Genomic DNA, 8,171 nt, shown 5'->3' with positions numbered 1-8,171 from the left:
CCAGAGAGATTTTGTCAGGAACCCCAAGATATTATCAGCCTCGGCAGTATTACTTGTCAATTTCTTGAGTCGAGGATTCCCTTTTCCTATAGGTAATATAAATTCAAGGCCCAAATTACAAGACTGTGTGCCCATAGTTACAAGTTCTCAAGGAATTTGTTTCGCCACAAAGACAAAAACAAGACAGACAAATATTATCTCCCTGTGACAGTTGATAATGACAGATTATTTTCAAGTAAAACTTTCATTGGGCTTATCTAGAGTTTCAGTTTATGATTATCTCCGTTCCATCTCTCTACCTTAAATAGACCCAAGGCCTCTTTTTCTGTTTCTACATGGCCTTTAAAACCCAATTTCCATAATTACTGTAGGACTGACAATCACCCTTTCATCTTCCAGGGACCATCCAAACCTTTCATTTCTGTTTGTCAGACTTGGGTTGAGGGATGGGTTAGTTTCCCTTTATTTTCACTCCCCAAGAAATTCCTTTACTTTCTTGTGAACTCAGCTATATATTTTAAATGAAGTTAGCTATATATTTTCCAGTATTTCTGGTTATTTTGAACTGGGAGTATTATCTGATCATTTGTCATAGTGTCATTAGTAGGTTTTTATGCTCATAAGTCATAATTAGGTTTCAATTATAATATTTGTTTGAAGAATAATACAAAACTTACTCGCATTGGGTTTGGTCCAAACTATTTTTTTTTTAACCTTCAAAAGAGCTTCGCATACAAGGGAAAGTGAAGAGTAGGTACTAGGTTGTACATTTAGTCAAATATATGAAAGACTAGCAACCTGAAAAATCCATTAAACCATCACATTAATCTGGTACAACTATAACTTCAGGTCTTCTGATTATTTTAACTCAGTATATAACATACTTTATAAATGTGGGGTTTTTATATTCAAATATTACCATAATTACCTTTTAAAAAACAACACAAACTTTATTGCTGAGCAGTTTTTATATAGTACAATTCCCAAATTATTGTTTCTCCTAGACAATATCTTTGCAGTTACTTCTATGTGTTCTTTACCTGCAATTAGTAGGAAAACAGTATTTCAAAAATAGAGTTCCTTGTTGCAATCATTGCCCAAGCATTTACTCATTTCCTGACACTATATTCACACACAGGGTATAGAGATCAAAAAAGCCAAATAGCCTCTGCCTCCAGGAACACAGATAGGTAATAATAACAAAAGCAGAAATATTGATGACCCCAAATAAAAACCTCCTTATACATTGAGCTCCACACTAATTTCCTGCAATATTATTTCTATCCATATATATGTAGAAATGTTCCCCCAATTCTGCATGCTTTATATAAATGCACAAATATTTAATTTATATATATATGTAAAATGCAGAATTTGGGGAACATTTTTATAGACTTTACATAAGATTTGAAGTTTCATGGTTTCCAAGCTCTATGCTGAGAGACAACAGTGACAAACTCAAATAATGTTCAAACACTTGGGATTCTTTTTCCTTTCCTAAAAACATCAATAATATATTTTTAAAGAATATATTTTTTTAATTTTAGAGAGAGAGGAAAGTAGAGGGAGAGATAGAAACATCAACATCGCTGGCTGCCTCCTGCACATCCCCCCACTCCCCTGGGATGGAGCCCAAAACCCGGGCATGTGCCCTGACCAGGAATCAAACCGGCGGCCTCTTGGTGAATGGATCGATGCTCAACCACTGAGCCACACCGGCTGGGGCAATCAATAATATTTTTAACAGCTATCATCTTTTGGGAGAATATCATTTGACAGGTATAATGTTAAAGACTTGCCTAACTGAATCCTCACAATCTTATGCTTAGATGGCATTCCCTTTACACAGTGAGGAAAGGGGCTCAAAAAGGTCAGCTAACTGTCCAGTCACTGTGCTGTTTCGGGTTTGTCTGACTCCTAACTATTCTGCCGTGGTCGCTTGTGCCCTGGCCCTGCTCAGACATCTGACGCCAATGCTGAAAGGAACAAAGATTGAAATTTTACCTTGGTGAAGATACCAGAAAAAAAAGATTCAGTCTTGCTCTCAAAATGATTTTTTTTTTTTTTTCAAATAAATGCTCTCATTTACTCAACAAATATTCATTGGATACATATTGTGTGCCTGACTTACTTCTGGGAGCTGATTACTGACTTAAAATTGAAATGGATGCTACTCACTGGATAACTTACTACTTTACTAAGGAAGATAAAAAGGAGGGGAAAATGTAATTTAGAATATTCTCCTTAAGTATAGCAGGGAACTCAGCTTGAATCTAAATTTGTTCACCACAGAAATCAGGTATATTTAGGGGCTTGAGGGATAGAATAGGGGATCCTTAAGCATTTATGGTAATGTGCCTTTTAAAGAAACTCATTCTAAGGGAAGAGAATCATAAAGAACAATTTGGGCACTAGGCCAGTGGGCAAGGTCGAAGGAGACAGGTCTTCAGACTGTCTGAGATGATGCAGTCCCAGAACCAGGGGTCTGAAGCAAAGAGAAAGTAAGAGCTGAACAACCAGGTGTCGATTGTGACAGTTCTATTCATGGGCAACAGGCCCCACTGCCCATGGCTTTGGCAGCAAAGGGAGACTGTGCCTTCCAGGCAGGCATCGGTGCCCTGGGCGTGAGACTTGCGCAGCTTCAGGACTCAGCTCTGGCCTCATCTTTGGAAACCACCAACAGTGAACCAGCTGCTGTCTTAAGCATTAGCAGTATAAAGAGACACTTTCCCATAAAGGTCTGGAGCAGGAGAAGAAATAAATGTGGGTGCCACAGGGTGGCCAAGGGAGGTAGTTCCTGGAGCCTTAACGAGATGCTTTCTTGATACTCCAAAGAGCATCTGGAAGGAATAGGGGACCAGAGTTCCAGCAGAGTGCTGGAAGTGTAGGCTGAGCCTGAGAATTTAAGAGTGTGTTCATTTTCTGCCAATTTGTATTAAGCAGATTTGTAATGTTGCAGTGTGAGAAGATCTCACTTTATGTGTGAAATGTGAAATAATTCATCCATAATTCTTTTTAATTCAAGAATCTCATAATTCCAAAGCTGCATGGCCAAGTAAATTTCATATTGAGTTGATCCTATTGTCATATGGCACAGCCACTTTAGCTATTAAACAGAAATAATATTCCTATAGAATGTTTACCTGAATGCTGTGGGTTTTGAATTATACAAGGTGTATGAGCTTTGTCACTGTTGCTTTGACCTATTCAAACCCTACACTGGTGTGGCTGGGATGCTTGGGTTATATAAACAGCAGAGACGCCGCGGTTGATGAGTCAGATATAGCCATTCTAATCAATGAAAAAGCGCCTTTCCCTTTCATTCTAATAAATTAATACCTCCTTTCTTACACCATGGGATTTTCTCAGAAGACTACTGAAAATAAATTAAGGAGGAATTGCATTTTTAAGCTAGCTCCTGCAGAGATTTATCACATAAGCAACCATTATACTGACATTGCTATGATATTTTTATTTTTCAATTTATCGGTGATTACATCAATCTATTTTTCATTTCTCTATGGGTTTAATTTTGTCCCCCCACTCAGAAGTCACCCATGGCCATAAGCAGCTCATGAGCCTTTTGTAAAGACAGTCTTCTAAAACAAAGAGACTGTGTATGCTATTATGGATTTTTGTTTTTATTTTTTACGGCAAAGGTAAATGTAGTCATTGAAATAAGCAGGCTCTTACAGGAAGTTTTGTTGGTTTGTTTGTTTTCAAAGGCTTTGGGATTATTTTAGTAATCACAGGCTATAAAGAGGTCCAGGTATCTCCAGAATATTTCTCAATATTTGCAGGGAGTATGTGTAAGTCCTGACTGTGACTCTGAACTGCCTTCATGAAAAACAATTATTATTTGGTATGAAAGAATTTTTTCTGAGCCTAGAAGCACTGACACAGCATTCTTTTTTTATTCTGAAAATTTGACTCAACTTCTCATAGGAAAGAAGGACTTATGCGGGCACATTCGTAGCTTGGAGAGGCGATTTTGTTCCATATATCAATACCCGAGAATTACCTAAATGGGTTTTTTACATTCTTTTCTCTTGATTTTTCATTATGATTTTTGATACCTGGATAATTGGAGCATCGGTGGAAAGTGACAGAATGTAACCAATGTAATAAGTTGTTAATTAAAAAATAATAATAAAGAGTAATCAGAAGCATGAGTTTAATCCTGGCTTTATCTGCACATTATTAAACAGAATTTTTCTGGAGAGGTCTACAAGGCAATAGAAACATCTGCAATACCTGTACCCTATAAATGAACAATTGGATGAATCCCAGAAGGTTACATGACCTCGGTATTCCAATATAAATCATAACTTTACGGATGAAATAAGACCCAAAGATTTTTTTCCTGAAGCATCTAATATGATTATGTATGTTTTAGGAAGGACAGAAGACCCAAAAATAACTTTCTGAGATTGTATTTTGTGGAAATCACCTTATAACAGCAGCAGGCATGCATAACTGTACAATCTGAAGGCTGATTATGCTATGTCAGATCTTTCTCAACAGTTATATTTTGGAAGGTCAAGATATGACTTCAGATAATGACAAATGTGAGGGAATGACATTTTTCTTCATTTGACAGAAATATTATTTTGATATGAGAAGGCCAATTCAGAAAAAAATAACCCCACAAATTTAACTAGCAGGACACTGGCTTTTGCCTAACAAGATGAGTTAAAATAGCTATCTGCTACTTTCTATTGACACAGCCTTTTGCAGTCCCCTGCCAAATCCTGCTGTGATTTTGTTTCACACATTATTTAAAAACTCGGTCTTCGTAAACCTTTGGAAATTTCCCAAAAATAGTGTTCTCAACATTGGCTGCACATGAGAACCACCCCAGACCAACTGAGTAAGTACTTTTTGTGGGTTGGGCTGAGGCGCTAGCATTTTCCACATCACCCCAGGTGATTCTGATTTGTGGCCTGGGTTGACACCCACTGGCACAAAGGAGCCCCATTCTACCTGTGTGACTGAGTCGAGCCGACTCAAGTCTTGCTTGAATTCAAGTGTACTGAAAATTTCCTTTCTTCCGTGCAGTTGCAGAGGTAGGCTGTTGTTTCCTGTTGGGGTGCTGAGGCCCGGAGGTTGCTGGATGCAGACCATGGAGGCCTGGGCTGCAAGTAGGCAGCTAAGGCCCATACTGAGCTGAGGCTTATACACCAAATTTCCTAACCTCGGTGGAAATTTGGTGACCAACAACAATTCTGAGAAGTACTTGGAGAATACACGTCAAAAATGGATTCTCTGGACTATATAACAGCATCTGATTCAGCTATGGAAAATTGAAAATCAAAGTGATATCTCTTCCTCTGGTAGCAGCTTATTTAAAACTCAGTATGTTCCTTACTCACCTAAACAGAGGCAAAGAAATCCTATTAGAAAATTTGTTCATTCACCTCAAAGTGTTCAAGCAAGCGATTCATCCAGTGACTCATCTTTAGCACCAAGACCATTGATTTTTAAGAGCTATTTTTGAAAGATTAAAAAATAGGAAGAAGAAGAAGAAACGTAAAAAGAGGAAATAAAAACCAACAGGAAGACCAAGGGGATGACCAAAAGGAAGGAAAAACACTAGGTCACAAGTAAATAAGAAACGATTTAAAGATAAAAGAACTCGGTTCCCATTTTTAGAATCAGACAATGGATGAGAACCATTACCTTGGAGAAAAATTTTAACCTTTGAGCAAGCAGTGGCAAGAGGATTTTTCAACTACTTTGAAAAACTGAAGTATGAATACCTCTTCAAGGAGTGATTGAAACATGAGTGCTGGTGAAGATTTAGAAAAAGAAGACCTTGATAGTTGTAGAGATAAATACCTGGAGGACAAGGGTCTCTCTCTCTCTTATTGAAGGGTCAGCACAATAAGATAAGGCTGTGAGAAATCTTGAACATAACAATGAATATGATGTCAAACTGGTGGGCTTTATCTTGAGAACACAATGTCTGGATTTAAAGGGCCCTAAAGTAAATTGCTTAAAGAAATTGTGTCCCAACCATGATACGTGGGGAATTGTTGAATTACGTCCATATTCAAATGGAGATCAAAGGAGCCCAACTAAAATGATTGTGTACAGACTGACACAACTACTGTGGATTGAGCAAAAAATATGTTTCAGAGAAATTAAGACAGACTCAGGAGGAACTAAGGAATCACAACATGTGAAATTCCTTAAATAAAAATGTATCGCCCGGCCGGGCGTGGCTCAGAGGTTGAACATCGACCGAGGATCCAGGAGATCAGGGTTCGATTCCCGGTCAGGGCACATGCCCGGGTTGTGGGCCCCATCCCCAGTCAGGGGCGTGCGGGAGGCAGCTGATCAATGACTCTCCCATCATTGATGTTTCTATCTCTCTCCCTCTCCCTTCCTCTCTCTGAAATCAATAAAGATATATTTTTTAAAAATTTATTAACTTTAAATAACTATACCTATGTTACACATCATTTTTTTAAAAACCCTTTACACTTTTTATGTAATCCTCACCAGATGATATTTTTTTCATTGCCTTCCAGAGAGAGTGGAAGGGGGAGGGAGGGGGGAAGAGAGAGAGAAACACTGATGTGAGAGAGACACATCGATTGGCTGCCTCCCACATGCACCCGACCGGGGCAGGGGATCGAGCCTGTAGCCGAGGTACGTGCCCTTGACCGGAACTGAACCCAAGACCCTTCAGTCTGCGGGCTGACGCTCCAACCACTGAGCCAAACAGGCTAGGGCCCCTTACACTTTTTGTATAAAGTCAGCATATATTTTTGGCTCGAAGTTTCTCTAGTGTTTTTTATGGAGGTAATAAAAATAAAATTTAGCAGTTTCAGTTGTAGTATAGCTTTGACATGAAAAATTGTAGGGCACCCTGCTCACCTTATGAAATTCTTTTGTCCTTGCTCTGTTTGGGGCATAAGCATCTTACTTTGCTTTTTCTTGCTTTTGCTGTTTTACTTCAGCGAGCTGATCGTATAATCTGAATCTATAAGAAATTTATATGAAATTAAAGGCAAATTCAGAAAAAAATTATATATAACTGAAAGTTAACCCTGTCATCCCTTCCTCCAAATTTAGACTTTCCCCTCACATGCTCATGCCTACTTCATTTTAGATAAAGGTATCAAAAAAATAATTTCCCAAAATAGTTCCCTTTCACAGTTTTATAGTATCTGGTTTGGCCCAAGTCTTCTCTAAATAAAACCAAATTTGTCCTTGGCAGGAGAGAGGAGAGGTTAAGACAAAGTAAAGGACCAGCTGATTCCTGACCCAAAATGGAGTCAGAGAGAACAAATTAACACTCTCTCCTTCCCCTTCACAGTCCATCTGCAAACACCCTCTGCTTCAGGTAAGGGTTAGGTGTTTCCAGAACCATTTCTGAAACCCAAGTAATAAATAGGGGCTGCACCTTTAATCTTGCTCTGCTAGACCAAGATCTCACTAAAACATGAAAGAAAAATAACTGCTAATGTTGATAACATCTTTTGATCATTCCCACTCCTGGGAAGTCTTGCTATTTGAAAGTAGTCTCTTTCTACAGATGATGTATTATAGAATTGTACTCCTGAAACCTATATAATTTCATTAACCAATGTCACCCCAATAAACTCAATTAAAACAAATATAAAATAAAATAAATAAAATAATAAAATAAAATAATTATAAAATAAAATAAAATAATAAAATAAAATAAAATAATAAAATAAAATAAAATAATAAAATAAAATAATAAAATAAAATAAAATAAAATAAAATAAAATAAAATAAAATAAAATAAAATAAAATAAAATAAAATAAAATAAAAAAGTAGTCTCTTTCCTCTCTAAGCATCAAGGGGGTGGTTATGAGGGAGTGGAGGATGTTAGATGTCCAAGCAACCTCATTAATGATTATTGAGTAATTCTGGATAAACTAATCTGGATTCACCCAGAAATTATGAAGATAATTTGATTTCCATATTAAGTCTGCTCCCTCATGTCTTTGCTACATGAAAAAATCAAAAGCTATAAAAAAGACACTGTTGTGCCCTGGCCAGATAGCTCAGTTGGTTAGAACACTAACCCAATATGCCAGGGTTGTGGGTTTAATCCCTGGTCGGCATATACAGTGGTACCTCAGTTTTTTAATGTAATCCATTCCAGAAGACCATGCGAGTTCTGAAAGGTTCA

At 37.5% G+C, this 8,171-nt stretch overlaps 1 pseudogene across 1 annotated transcript; it reads left to right on the top strand.

Annotated features, from left to right (window-relative positions):
* Nucleotides 1-5,256: 5,256 nt before the first annotated feature.
* Nucleotides 5,257-5,887, top strand: LOC308551092 (TATA box-binding protein-associated factor RNA polymerase I subunit D pseudogene; annotated as a pseudogene). Its single transcript has one exon. The product of its transcript is annotated as a TATA box-binding protein-associated factor RNA polymerase I subunit D pseudogene (transcript).
* The last annotated feature ends 2,284 nt before the right edge of the window (nucleotides 5,888-8,171 follow it).

Source organism: Miniopterus schreibersii (genome assembly GCF_964146895.1).
Source record: "Miniopterus schreibersii genome assembly, chromosome: X".
NCBI lineage: Eukaryota > Metazoa > Chordata > Mammalia > Chiroptera > Miniopteridae > Miniopterus > Miniopterus schreibersii.
This window is presented reverse-complemented; position numbering and strand designations above follow the sequence as displayed.